Source organism: Pantherophis guttatus, chromosome 2 (genome assembly GCF_059756535.1).
Source record: "Pantherophis guttatus breed Tessera chromosome 2, ASM5975653v1, whole genome shotgun sequence".
NCBI classification, from domain to species: Eukaryota; Metazoa; Chordata; class Lepidosauria; order Squamata; family Colubridae; genus Pantherophis; species Pantherophis guttatus.
The window spans coordinates 204735913-204748988 of NC_142064.1; the positions used below are offsets into that span (position 1 = coordinate 204735913).

At 41.0% G+C, this 13076-nt stretch overlaps 1 protein-coding gene across 5 annotated transcripts in view; it reads left to right on the forward strand.

Annotated features, from left to right (window-relative positions):
* The window catches only part of UNC5A (unc-5 netrin receptor A), a 99026-nt gene that overhangs the window by 62549 nt on the left and 23401 nt on the right, over nucleotides 1-13076 (forward strand). For 2 of the 5 annotated variants that reach the window (XM_087887563.1, XM_087887565.1), the window contains exon 1: nucleotides 7816-8093. The exons of the other annotated variants lie outside the window; for them this stretch is intronic. The gene's annotated coding sequence lies outside the window, so the exon portion shown is untranslated. Of the gene's footprint in view, nucleotides 1-7815; nucleotides 8094-13076 lie in introns of those variants that run through there. 5 annotated transcript variants of the gene reach the window in all.

Genomic DNA, 13076 nt, shown 5'->3' on the forward strand with positions numbered 1-13076 from the left:
TTGTATGGGATTAGGAATTTAAGGGCAATATGCATGTTCATATTTTTGTGATGACTGCCTCTGATTTTAAAAAAGATAATCCAGTCATTTTATTATACTTACAATAACTTGTCATTCTAAGAATGTTCTGTTTGTCTCTTTACACACATACACACACACACACACACACACACTTTCCTCCAAGGAGCATAGAATTTCCACTGTTTTACAGGTAGTCCTCAACTTACCACAGTTCATTTAGCGACTGTTCAAAGTTACAATGGCACTGAAAAAAGTGAACTTATGATCGTTTTTCACAGTTATGACCTTGAAGCATCCCTGTGATCATTTGATCAAAATTCAGATGCTTGGCAACTAATTCATATTTACGACCATTGCTGTGTCCCAAAGTCATGCAATCACCTTTTGCAACCTTTTGGCAAGTAAAGTCAATGGGGAAGCCAGACTCACTTAACATCCGGGTTACTAACTTATCAACTGCAGTGGTTCACTTAACAACTGTGGCAAGAAAGGTAATAAAATGGGGGCAGAACTCATTTAACAAACGTCTCGCTTAACAATAATAAATTTTGGGCTCAGTTGTGGTCATAAATCGAGAACCACCTGTATTTTATTATTTTTACAACAATCTATGAAGTAGGTTATGATGAGGGTTAGGGATTTATCAAAGAATCAACTTAAGATACCTCTATCTGATGCTACACAAGCTCCAAATCATCTTCTGTTTGATTCCTGGAGTTCCAGATGTGTATTAAATGCAATACTAGAATTGGAGACATGCCTGGTTTTAATGGAAGCGCAGGTTTGGTTCTTAAATCTTTGGCTAAAATTTCAGACTGGCTGCCTTACCCATTTAATTGCAGAAGACAAATTTAGATCTACACAGAAGAGAACTTTGAAGAAGTCCAAATCTATTGCGTATGAACTCCAGAATTCATTACAGTGCTGATTTGAATAGTCCACAAGAACAGTCAGATAATGTACCTAGGATTCAGTGTGCAAAGGGATAGGAATTTGTGGCAAGATTGGCTAAGAACAGCTTTCGCTTTACCATTTACTCTTCTAATATCACAGCGCTGAAAGCCACAGGGTTTTTATGCTAGCTTGATTTGGTGCTTTTTCTTGAGTGATAATTATGGGAAACATTAAAAAATAGCATTTAAGTGAAGTTGTAAAACTCATGAAATGGAAAAAAGTGAACAATATTCATCTATTGTCCACTTTTTATAAACACATTATGATATACTGGTTTTGTCCCTCTTAAGATATTTTCTAGGTAGAGTCTGAATTATATTTCCTATCTCCCATCAGACCAAAGGTTGAATACCTTCAGCAATTTGCCACTGCTTCATGCTTCATCTGCAGTAGAGCAAGATTTAAGATAGCTAAGATTTATAAAAGATCTCAATCCTATTTTTAAACTTTTTAAAGTTCTAGGGCTATAAGATTATTGTAGAATTATAAACATTGAATACCCTGTTTCCCAAAAATAAGACATCCCCTGATAATAAGCCCAATTGGGCTTTCGAGTGCATGGCAATAAGGCCAAGCGCTTATTTCAGGATTCAAAAAAATATAAGACAGGGTCTTATTTTGGGGAAAACACGGTATATATGTGTTAGCTCTGTTGGTCTTATATGATGATCTTTGGATCATAACAATAAACTAGATTAACTCAATTATATCAAAATGTTAGCATAAAACATATAGACATGATCCACTACATTTGATAATTCCTATTTGTATTTCGCATTCTGACTTTGATTCAACAAAATCAAAAAAAAAATTCCTACTGGACAATTGTTATGAGTGTGTCTCTCTTTTTTGTGCCTGAGTAAGTGTATGTTGTACTGGTGCTTGAACAATCTTTGTAGAACATCCAAAATTTTCTTATTATTACTTCATTCTCACTGAAAATAATAAAAATGTCCATAGTTTGTGTATGCTTAGAATGATTCAGCCTCCAGCACAATGGCCAATCAGAAAATGGTGTGTTAGCACACATAATGCAATGCACAGCTTGGAAAAGCAGTATCTTGCTCTAATTAACACATTTTCTAGATGTATTTTGGTGATGCTCATAAATGTAAATTCACCGTTGCATCCAAACCTGGTAATACAAGATAGATCTTCCCTGACTTCATCACTGCTAACTCTGTGCTTGTCTGCGGATTAGATTTCCAGACTATAATGTAGAGCAGTGGTTCTCAATCTTTTCTTCACAATGGATCCCCTTTAAAGACCTTTTGTGGCCATGGACCCCCAAGACTTAACTCAAGATTTAAATCATAACATTTCTTCAAGCCTTCGTGGACCCTCTGTAGTGACATCATGCCCCCCCCCAAGTGGTCCGTGGACCACAGGTTGAGAACCACTGAGATAGAGCACCATAAAGATGGCCTTGGGAAAGTATGCAGAGACTGCTAGAAAAATATGAATGAATCCTAGGAAGGGAAGACTGAATTAGCGAGAAATGCAAGTGATTTCACTATGTCTCTCTTTGATATAAGAAGGAGGGCTAGGGAAATGCAATCAGGCTTTCATAATTAATGTTAGCCCTTTGAGGTTGGCCAAGTCAGTGTTTCCACAGACTCTGCAAGAACTCTACTATTGATATGGACTTTCGAGCAGAAGCTTGAAACTCTGACAGAAGCTTCTGATACCAAAGAAACTCAAGGCAGGGTCACTTTAAATAAATAGCACTTTCTTCCCTTCCTGGGCTTAATTCATGTTTTGTTATGAGTTCCCATATACTTTCCCCAAAATCATCTCTGTGGTTCTCTACATGTAATAAATCAGTTTGCCCATCACTAATTTGAACCCAAGACTTTCCAGTCAATTAATTAATCATTTAACTATATCCAATTATAGTGTAGGATCAGTCCTATACTATAATTGGGTATGGTTAAATAATTATTAAGAATACCTGTAAAACATGAACCAGAGACTAGTGTAGAGATCAGACAAAAACTTGTACCTTGTATATGCTGAGTCAGAGATATGGGAAAGTGCAGAAAGATTGTGAGATCAGAATGCCTAAGAAATGTATCCTTAAAAGTTGGAGTTGGAACTAATGTCAGCTCTTGTTTCTTTTCTTTTCTTTTTTTGCCTACCAATGGTGTTGAAATCTAACATCCCAAAAAGTTTTTGCTTGTCACGGACACAATCGATAGGTGTGAAATCCTTGTTGTGATTACAGCATGGGTATATACATTTGCAGAGATAACTGCCAATCATTGATCAATAACCCTCAAACCAATTCATTTGGCAGGGGAAAAAGTGTGAGACAGACAAAAACTCACTGGTTGAGCAAAACCATTTTTTGCCAACCGAAAAAGGAACAAGAACCCAAATATCTTCACCTGAGGGGGCTTAAAGACGTTTATGCATAAAGAGAATTTTGGAACATATGGGCAGACTGGTGGAAGAAAAGCAGGGAGAAACAGGCTGGTGAATCAGGGATATTTGCATTGGGCATGTGAGAAGTCTGGCATGGGAAACCTGGAGGAAGCATGTGGGTGGCTAGAAAAAACCCGGAAGCTTGACAATGTGAGGAAATCACTCTGCTGCTAGCTTTCCAATAACTTCTGGAGCGTGTAAGAATTCTGGCACAAGGAGAGAACGTGGGAAGGTTGTACGTGAGGGGCAGTATGTGTGAGGAGCTGTTGGGAAGCATGCTGGTGGGTGTGGAGCATGTAGGGAACAGGATATGTGCGGAGCAGGTGGAGAGTGTGCAGGTGGGCGGGGAGCAGGCAGGGAGCATGCTCAGCATTAATTCCCCTGCATTCCATTCTGTTTAATTGCTTATTAAATTCTAAGCAGACAATTATCAGCAGCAATTACAGCTCCGTGCAGTGACACAATTGCCGCTTTAGCATTTGTTAATCAAATGCTTATTTAGTACTCTGCTTTATTAGCTGTTTCTGGAGGGAGAGCCCGATCCCTCAGACTGGGTGGGGAAGAGAACTTCAGCCTTCTATCTTGCCCTAGGCTGTTATCTCCTTTGGGACTTTCAATCTCTGTCACCCCGGGAGAATTCCCTTAGGAAGATTAATCATTCCACACCTATGAAAAACTAAGCAACAGCATCCATCAGTTCTCAGGTTGTAATGGCATCCCTTCAGGGCTTTGTGGGAGATGAAGTCTTCACCCATCACTTGGGCCTGTGGCAACCTGCTCTGCAGACAGACGCTTCAGGTTTCAATCTCCAGAGAACAGGGTTTGCAGGTGAAGTGGGCTACTTTAGGCAACAGCTCTGGGGATGGTGGAGAAAGAAATAAATCAGAAAGGGAGGGAGGGAGGGAGGGAGAGAGAAAGGGGAAGCAGGAATTGCTACATGAGAATAGCACTACGAGCCCTTTTCAACTATTTGCTTTTGTGGAGAGAAGAGGATGTCATTTGAGCTCTGTGTCAAGGAGCCAAACATCTTGGACCAGTCCTGTGAAGGACAATGATAGGGACTAGTCCTTGTGCCATTGCAGACAAAATTAGCGGGAGGGAGCTGCGTGGGCAAACAATCTGATTTGGTATCAATCTGGTTCTCTGCAGGATTGCTTTGTAAAGGAGGTTTAAATATTGGGGGGGTGTTGTAGGGGCCTCTGAATGGAGAGTCTCAGCTCTTGCCCCCAACTAAGCATTGCCTTGCAATTGCACTCTTCAATCAAATTTCAATACCCAAAGCCAAGGAAGGACCGGAAAGAGATATTAATGGAACTTATCAGCAGGAAATTGATCCTTCCACTTCTCTTTTATGATAATGTATGCAGTGGCTTTACATGTCTTTTGTGCATCTTGACATGGAAACTCGTCAGAGAATTACGGAGACCACATATGAGAGGAAAGTAGAATTACGATGTTCCAGTAGAAGAGTGCACTTGTATTATTTATTTTATTTTCATAATTGGATTGGTCATAGCTTCTCCATTCCAAATTACCATAAATAATTTCTTTGGCTGATTTACCACCTGAATGCAGCATTAAAATAGTGTATAAAACTACAAAAACAACTCTAAGCAGCATTCACATATGGTTTTTTTTTTTAGCAAAGGTGTGATATGCTTGCCCTAGGATTGCTCTGACAACACATCCAATTTTTGGGGGGGGGGGCAACATGTCTGTGATTTGGAAGCAGAGTGATTAAATAGTCTTGAGTGGGATCAAAGCATCTCTTTAAAGCCTTTGGGGATAATGAAAAAATGGTGTCCTTTCTTTTAAATGCGTAGCTGCTTACATTTTAATAAACAAACCGACTGCCATTCATCACTAGAAGAAAAAGCCGTCTTTAATGTTTCTTTCTCTTCAGTCTGACAGCCCAGCAAATAGTACTCTGTATGACAGCAACACGCTAGAGCAAAAATATGGCTTCAGAAATGAATAAGTTCAAATCCAATCAGTGCCAAAGATACAAATCTAAAAGATACATTGGCTCTGATATTTGCTCTGTGCTACTGCTACTGTGGACTCACTACTGCTAAAGAGAAAGTCGGGGCCAAAAAGGTTTCACCATGAATGCAGTTCTCACACTCACTTTGTTTACCAGGCAGAATGAGGAAAAGGAAGCTAATTTTCCAAGTTCTTTTTCATTTTATTAGCCACAGAGATGACGATTTTAGTACATTTGATGCAGGTTATATTGTCCATCCTCAATTTATGAACATAATTGGGACCAGAAATTCCATTGCTAAGCAATGCTTTTGTTAAGTGAGTCACACCCTATTTTACAACTTTTTTGTCACAGCTGTTAAGTAAATCATGCAGCCATTAATGAATCCGGCTCCTCTCCCCCCTACCCTTGATTTTGCTTATTGGAAGTCACTGGGAAGGTTGCAAACGGGGATCAAATCGCCCCAGGACATTGCAATCTTCATAAATACATGCCAGATGCCAAGCACCCAAATTTTAATCACATGATTGGGAACATTGCGACAATCTTAAATGAAAGGGCAGATTGTAAGTCACTTTTTTCAGTGCCATTGTAACTTCAAACTGGTGCTAAACGAATTGTTGCAAGTACAGGATTACCTGTAGTGAGCAATTAGATGCTGGCTAATCTTTAAATCTTTGTGATCTCAAAAGGTGGAATGACCTCTGAACCTTTATCCTTGCTATCTTAATTCTCCCTGCATTTCCTATTCTCCTGGGCTAGAAATTCTGCTTTCTTAACTGCAGACCAATCAGCCAGCAACTTAATTAGAATAAAGTTTTAACCAACAATTATAGCTACTGAATGATTGTTTACTTACATTTAAGCGTACAGACCTAGAATAATATCAGAACTGGACTGACAGGCCCAAAGAAGCTTTAGGATCCCTTTCCACTGTGGATTCTCTGCATGTGGATTATCTGCATGATCTTAAAGAAGTTTTTGTTTCTAAACCTCATCTTCTAATTTGCACACTTGGGATAAAGAATAATTTCATAAGGCATTTACAAATATGGATGACATAAACTTTAATGGTTGTTTTTTCTATCACATTTTTATTTCAGCCTTTTCTCAAAAAATCATGATGACTGACCAGTTCATTCTAATCTTTAATTAGTATAAATCTGTAAGATAAGGTTGACTGATGGAGAGGCCCTGGCCCAGGGTAACACAATATGCCTAGAATCTGAATGTGAATGTGTCCTGTTTTTTCCGAAGCAGATATGATGGTAGGAAATCTGTAATCACTTCTGACCATTTTTAAAGGCCAAATCTTGCTATGAGATACCTGATTGGGACTTTGGCTACAACACTGCAAGAAAAGATTATCTGCATTCTATTTCTTTCCCCTTATATAAAGGTGCTGATCACTACAAAGAGAGAAAAAAATGTACATGTCATATGAGCATCTGGAAGAAAGATCTTCACTATCAGTCTTATAAATATGGCTAGAGGAATATTCTATAGCAGTGTGGAAAATTGTTGCAGTCCCATTGAAGGGGAGCTAGAAGGTTCTAAATATCACCAGGGAAAAATGCAGCTATCTTAAAACCTAATTTGCCCAATACCAACCTACCTGGGCACTAAGACCCCACTTATGGCCAATGAATGCTGTACCTGAGTTAAGGCATTCTTTATGTTGATGCCCGGATTATGAACCACCTTCCATCCCAGTTTAGTTTTGAATACCTTTTGAAGGCATGCTTGTTCATTCAAGCACTTTCAGGACAAGACTGCCTTCTAAAAGTGAATTATTGTTTTAATTGTTGCATTTTGAATATTTCTAAAAAAAAATATTCTTTGCTGCTAAATTGTGTTATTGTTGATTGCTATATGAATCGCTTTTATTCTCCCCCCCCCTTTTTTTTTAAAAAAAACTCTACTTTGGGCATCTTTGAGAGACAGCTAAGCAAAGAAGCAACACATTCTGATTGCTCTGCTTTAATTTATTCTGGAATAAAGTCTGAACCAGCCACCACACCTAGAAGTTACTGATTCACTCCTGATGGAAGGTGGGGGAGGCCTTTTAAGAATTGGTGCAGTTTTGCACTGCATTGTCCATGCTACAGCAGTATATCATTACCACCAAAGAAGTTTGTTTATTTGTTTGTTTGTTTATTTAAATTTATCGGATGATGCAGGAGCCTTGCACTATACTAGGTCAAGTTTTCCGACTGCTGGAGAGAAAGCAATGACGGCAAAGGGGTAGGTAGGTAGGAGGGAAAGAAATATTTAAATATAAAGCAGATAGAAGCTCTCGTAGCAACGGTTGCTGAAGTCAACAAGAAGCACCAGCTGCGGGCTTTTGACAGGAGAGCGGATGTTGTGGCTCTGAGAAGCCGCAGGGCCGTCGGCACTCGGCCCCCTGCAGGGGTAGCTTTGTCGCTTTAGCCGTCAAAATATGCTCTCCTCCCCCTTCTCTAGGCGTCCGAGCAACCTCTTCCCAAGGGTCTTCGGCCCGTTCGTTGTGGGTTCTCCCCCCCCCTTGCTTTTAGCCCACCGCCATCCCAGGCAATCCGGACAGGACGGAGCTTAGCCCCGCCAGGTGGCTGCCTTGCAGCGGAGCCCTGCAGAGACGCCAGGCCTAGCAGGAGGCGGGAAAGCGCGGGCAAAAGAGCGAGCGAGCGGGATCAGTGCAGCGTGGCATGACGAGACGAGGCCCCCCGGAGAAGTGAGCTATGTCCCTTATTGGTCACACTACATTTCTTTTTCATTAGCAGTTAAATGCAGACATGAGGGATCGGCGCAGGTTCACTGGGCGCGCGCCGTGCAGCATTTCCTGCTGTGATGGATTAGCCCCAGCGGAGGCCCGGCGGGGGCCGGTTGTCAGCGGTCCGGGCCTTGCAAGCCTGGCAGAGGGGGAGCCGAAAGGTACCGCCTCGCCAAAGATAGGAGCGGGGAAGAGAAAGAGCGGCGAGAAACCTCCCTCTGGAAGGATTAAACGGGCGGTATTAAAATCCCGGACGGCCAGGAGATGGCAGCAACGAGAGCCGAGGAAAATTTAACTTCGACGGATATTTCGAAGTCTTGGTGAAAATGGAAGGATGGGGGTCACAGTTGTAATTGGGGGGCTGGGGGGAGGAGAGGAGACGACTGTTTATTATACACATTGTATCTCCGGAAGAGCTTTCTTATTTGCCCATTTACTTTCATCCCTCTCTGCTAGTTGCTGCCCTAGTTTTTGAAATATAACTGGCAGGTTATCGTTTTTGACACTTTCATTAATTCAGGGTTGAATCTAAAAACCTTGTCAGTATATTCTGCACTTAAAAAAAAACAAAAACGGAAATCATATTCTCTTGGCCCTGGGATAGAACTGCAAACCTCCCTGTACATGTAGTCCTCACCTTACAACACTTCACTTAGTGACCATTCAGAGTTACAACGGCATCGAAAAAAGTGACTTACGACTATTTTTCACACTTATGACCATTGCAGCATCCCCAAACGTTGCAGCAACCCCAAACGTCAATCAAGTGATCCCCATGGTCACTTGATTGATGTTTGGATGCTTGATAACTTGCATTTATGACAGTTGCAGTGTCTTGCGAGCACTTTTTGCGACCATCTGACAAGCAAAGTCAATGGGGAAACCAGATTCGCTTAACAACTGTGTTACTAATTTAGCAACTGCAGTGATTCACTTAACAAATGCGGCAAGAAAAGTCGTAAAAATGGGGCAAAACTCACAAATTTCTCACTTAGCAACATAAACTTTGGACTCAATTGTGGTCGTAAGTTGAGGACTACCTGTACTGCTGAACCACAGCTGGCTTCTCTTACTGTTGGTCCTGCTGGTTGGGGCTGCTGAGAAAGGAAAGGAGAGCCATTGAGGGTTTTGTTTCACTCCCTAATTAGTATTCTGAATGTCAGATACATGGGGAAGAAAATGTAGGACTGTGGCCCAAGAATTTAATAATATAATCCCATATGTCTACTAAACAGTAGCTCCTACTAGAATAAACTGGGTAGACAAATGGCTACTGCAATTTGCTTTATACAGGGCTGTTCAAATGGCAGGGGCTTGTTTGTTGATCTGTATTATCCTATTTAGAAAACTAACTCCTGTTCTTCAAGATCTGCCCTGGTTTTGGGTAGACTTCTGGACCCAATTCAAGCTGTCAGCGATTATGGGCAGTCCTCGACTTAACAACAGTTTGTTTAGTGACCGTTCAAAGTTGTAGTGGCATTGAAAAAAGTGACACAACTTTTTTTCCCCGTTATGACCTTTGCAACATCCCCCATGATCATGTGATCAAAATTCAGATGCTTGGCGACTGGTTCATATTTATGACTGTTGCTGTGTCCCAAAATCATGGGATCCCCTTTTGGGATCTTCTGACGAGCAAAATCAATGTGGAAGCCAGAATCACGGGTTACTAACATATCAACTGCAGTGACTTACTTCCAAACACCAAGGCTGAGCCTTGGTGGCGCAGCAGACTAAAGCACTGTTAAGTAACACCAGCTGCCTGCAATTACTGCAAGTTCAAATCTCACTAGGCTCAAGGTTGACTCAGCCTTCCATCCTTCCGAGGTAGGTAAAATGAGGACCCGGATTGTGGGGGCAATAAGCTGACTTTGTATTAAAAAGAACACCGCTTAGGGGGGGCCCGAAAGCCCTACTAAGCAGGTATATACAAAAAGTATGAAGGCTATTGCTTAACGCGTTGTAAGCTGCCCTGAGTCTCCGGAAAAGGGCAGCATATAAAATCGAACCAATAAATAAAATCGAACCAATAAAAACTGAGGCAAGAAAGGTCGTAAAATGGGGCAAAATTCACTTAACAAATTTCTCACTTAACAACAGAAATGTTGGGCTCAATTGTGGTCATACGTTGAGAAGTACCTGTACTTACTTATATAGCTCTTTCCCACTATGGCCCTTTTGCCTTGCGGGGTGGACTGTTTTCTTCACCACGAGTCTTCCTGACTTACTGAATCTAATAGGGAGAGGAAGTTCACCTTGAAAGAAACGGGGACAGAGTATGGTAGGGGGCTGGGACCAGTGGTGGGATTCAAAAAATTTTACTACCAGTTTTGTGAGTGTGGCTTGGTGGGCGTGGCAGGGGAAGAATACTGCAAAATCCCCATTTCCTCCCAGTCAGCTGGAACTCGGGAGGCAGAGAATAGATGGGGGCGGGGCAGGGGTGGGTTCTAAATTTTTTTACTACCGGTTCTATGGGAGTGGCTTATTTTGTGGGTGTGGCTTGGAAGTCATGTGACTAGGTGGGTGTGGCTAGCTGGTCAGAGTCATTTCTGGAAGGTCCTCGCACTTACGACCAGTCCTTGCGCTTACAACCCGACTCATTTGTTTGCTTTTAACACTGATCAGCTGTAAGACGGCCCTTTGAAGCCCCGCGGCAAGAGTTTAAACAGTTTTTTTCCCTCTAGTCATCAGCTGGGACTCAGGAGGCAGCAATAGATTGGGGGTGGGACCAAATAAAAGGTAAGAATAACGTGGGGGTGTGGGAGGGCGGAGGGGAAGAACCGGTTCGGTGACGTCATATCGTCACCACTACTGGCTCGGCCGAACTGGACCGAACCGGGAGGAACCCACCACTGGGGCGGGGCCAGCCAAAGATGTTATTTACCTGTTCTCCGAACTACTCAAAATTTCCGCTACCGGTTCTCCAGAACAGGTCAGAACCTGCTGAATACTACCTCTGGATGGGACAGAGGGAATGACTTTCTCTGTAGTACAGTCCCCTGTCTCTGGAGCAGCTCCCCCCTCCTTCTCTCCCTCTAAGATTAGAGGTTACCTACTTCGATGATATTTGAAAGATGATGAAAACACTTTTCTAGAGCATTTAAACTCATTTTGGTTTGTTTATAATTATTAGTATTTTTCTTTTTTTATTGGACATATGAATGGATTTTATTATTTTATTGATGTTTAATCTCCTATGCTGTAAACCAGGTAGAAGTGGAAGAATTAGTGGCTATATATTTTGGTAAATAAATGAACTAAATAAATATAGGAACATAAACTAAATTAATATTTTAGTTTAAGTGGTAATCAACAAGTCTGAATCATAGCAGCTAGCTCTATTAGTGATAAGGAGATTAACCACCAAATCTGAGTGAAGTTGCTTATTAGTTGTGCATGACAAATTTTGCATTAGTTTTTGTTTATTTATAAATCAAATTTATAGGCTGCTCAACTCACAGCGACTCTTATGTGATTTGAAGAGCCCAGCAATGACTACAAAATGCAGTTTATTTTGATAGGTTTCCAGTATTCCAGACCAAGAAAAGCCTATGGCAAGTACAGAATCAGCATAACTATTTTTATCTAATGAATATTTATATCAGTTGGAAGGAATGTGATCATCTTTAGTGAGATGGCTGAATCTCATAACCAGAGCGGTGGTTGTAACTCATCATTCCCAAATCAGTGTGAATGACATTATGGCTTGGTTTCAGCTTATTATCAGGGGGAACTTTAAATTCTCTACAAGTAAAGAATTGACTCCTAAGGCAGAGGATTTTTTCCCCCCACACATCACAACAATACTGACTTACACCATGAAGAAAATCCTAATAATCTCTTAAGAACATCAGTGAAGCTATGAGATGGGATGGATAAAGGGTGACTCATATTCAGAAGCCTTCTGTTCTAAGGCTTGTATCCATAATCTATTTTTACAGAACTGAACCAGCAGCATGCCATCAGTATCTTTCCTGCTAGGAAAGTATTGCTGTCAAGTATCCATATCAGTAGGTATAATAATTGAAATGTACCAGACAGCATATCCCATCATTTCTATGCCAAGAGAGTAAATAGAACCATAAACATAACCAAATCATTATAGCTGTGACACCATCTCTGGTATGCATAATAAGCAGGTAATGTTCAGTGATCATATATGTTTACCTTGTTGATGCATCTCAAAATGCTTGTTATCTCTCTTCAGTTTAGGTGTTGGGTTTTTTTTTTTAACTTTTTCCATTAAGAATTACTGGTAAATATCAGCGAATGAGAAGTGTTGACATGTGATGAAAGGAATAAGATATCTGTCACACCATCAAACATCGACGCCTGCCTATCCCACATCCTTGGGAAGGCCAAAATAGGCGGACAAAAATGACAAATCCTTTCTGAACATCTGGCTGACTGTGTAATGAAAAAACGATACTGTCTTTCTTCTGACCCTTTGCTGTCTGTGGAGTTGGGTGCATCTATGGTGGAGGTTGGGCTGTTTTAAAAGTGTGAGCACCTGTATTCGCTGAGGCAGCAACAGGATGACCACATGATAGCTGCCGTGGCTTTTATTTTTCTCACAGAGCAGTTCAATATGTAGTTGATCAAAGATCACTAAAGAGCTGCTGTCATTTTGATGACATTGAAAAAGGTGAAACCTTGTTTCACAGAGCTTTCATTTGAGATGCTGATGTATCCGGTGGAGGAAGGACACTGGGCAAACTAAACTCAAGTATTGACATAAAGTGTGCAATTTTGGAAAATCACACCACTAAAAATCAGCATCACCCTATACCTATCTTTTTTTCACCTTCGTAGAGGGATGCTGCCATGCTATGGCACATATGGAGCTCTATATCTGATCCACATGTTTTGTATTCAAAGCTTTCTTTAGGGTCCTGTTCTGAGGAATACAGGTAGTCCTTGACTTACAACCGTTCATTTAGTGAC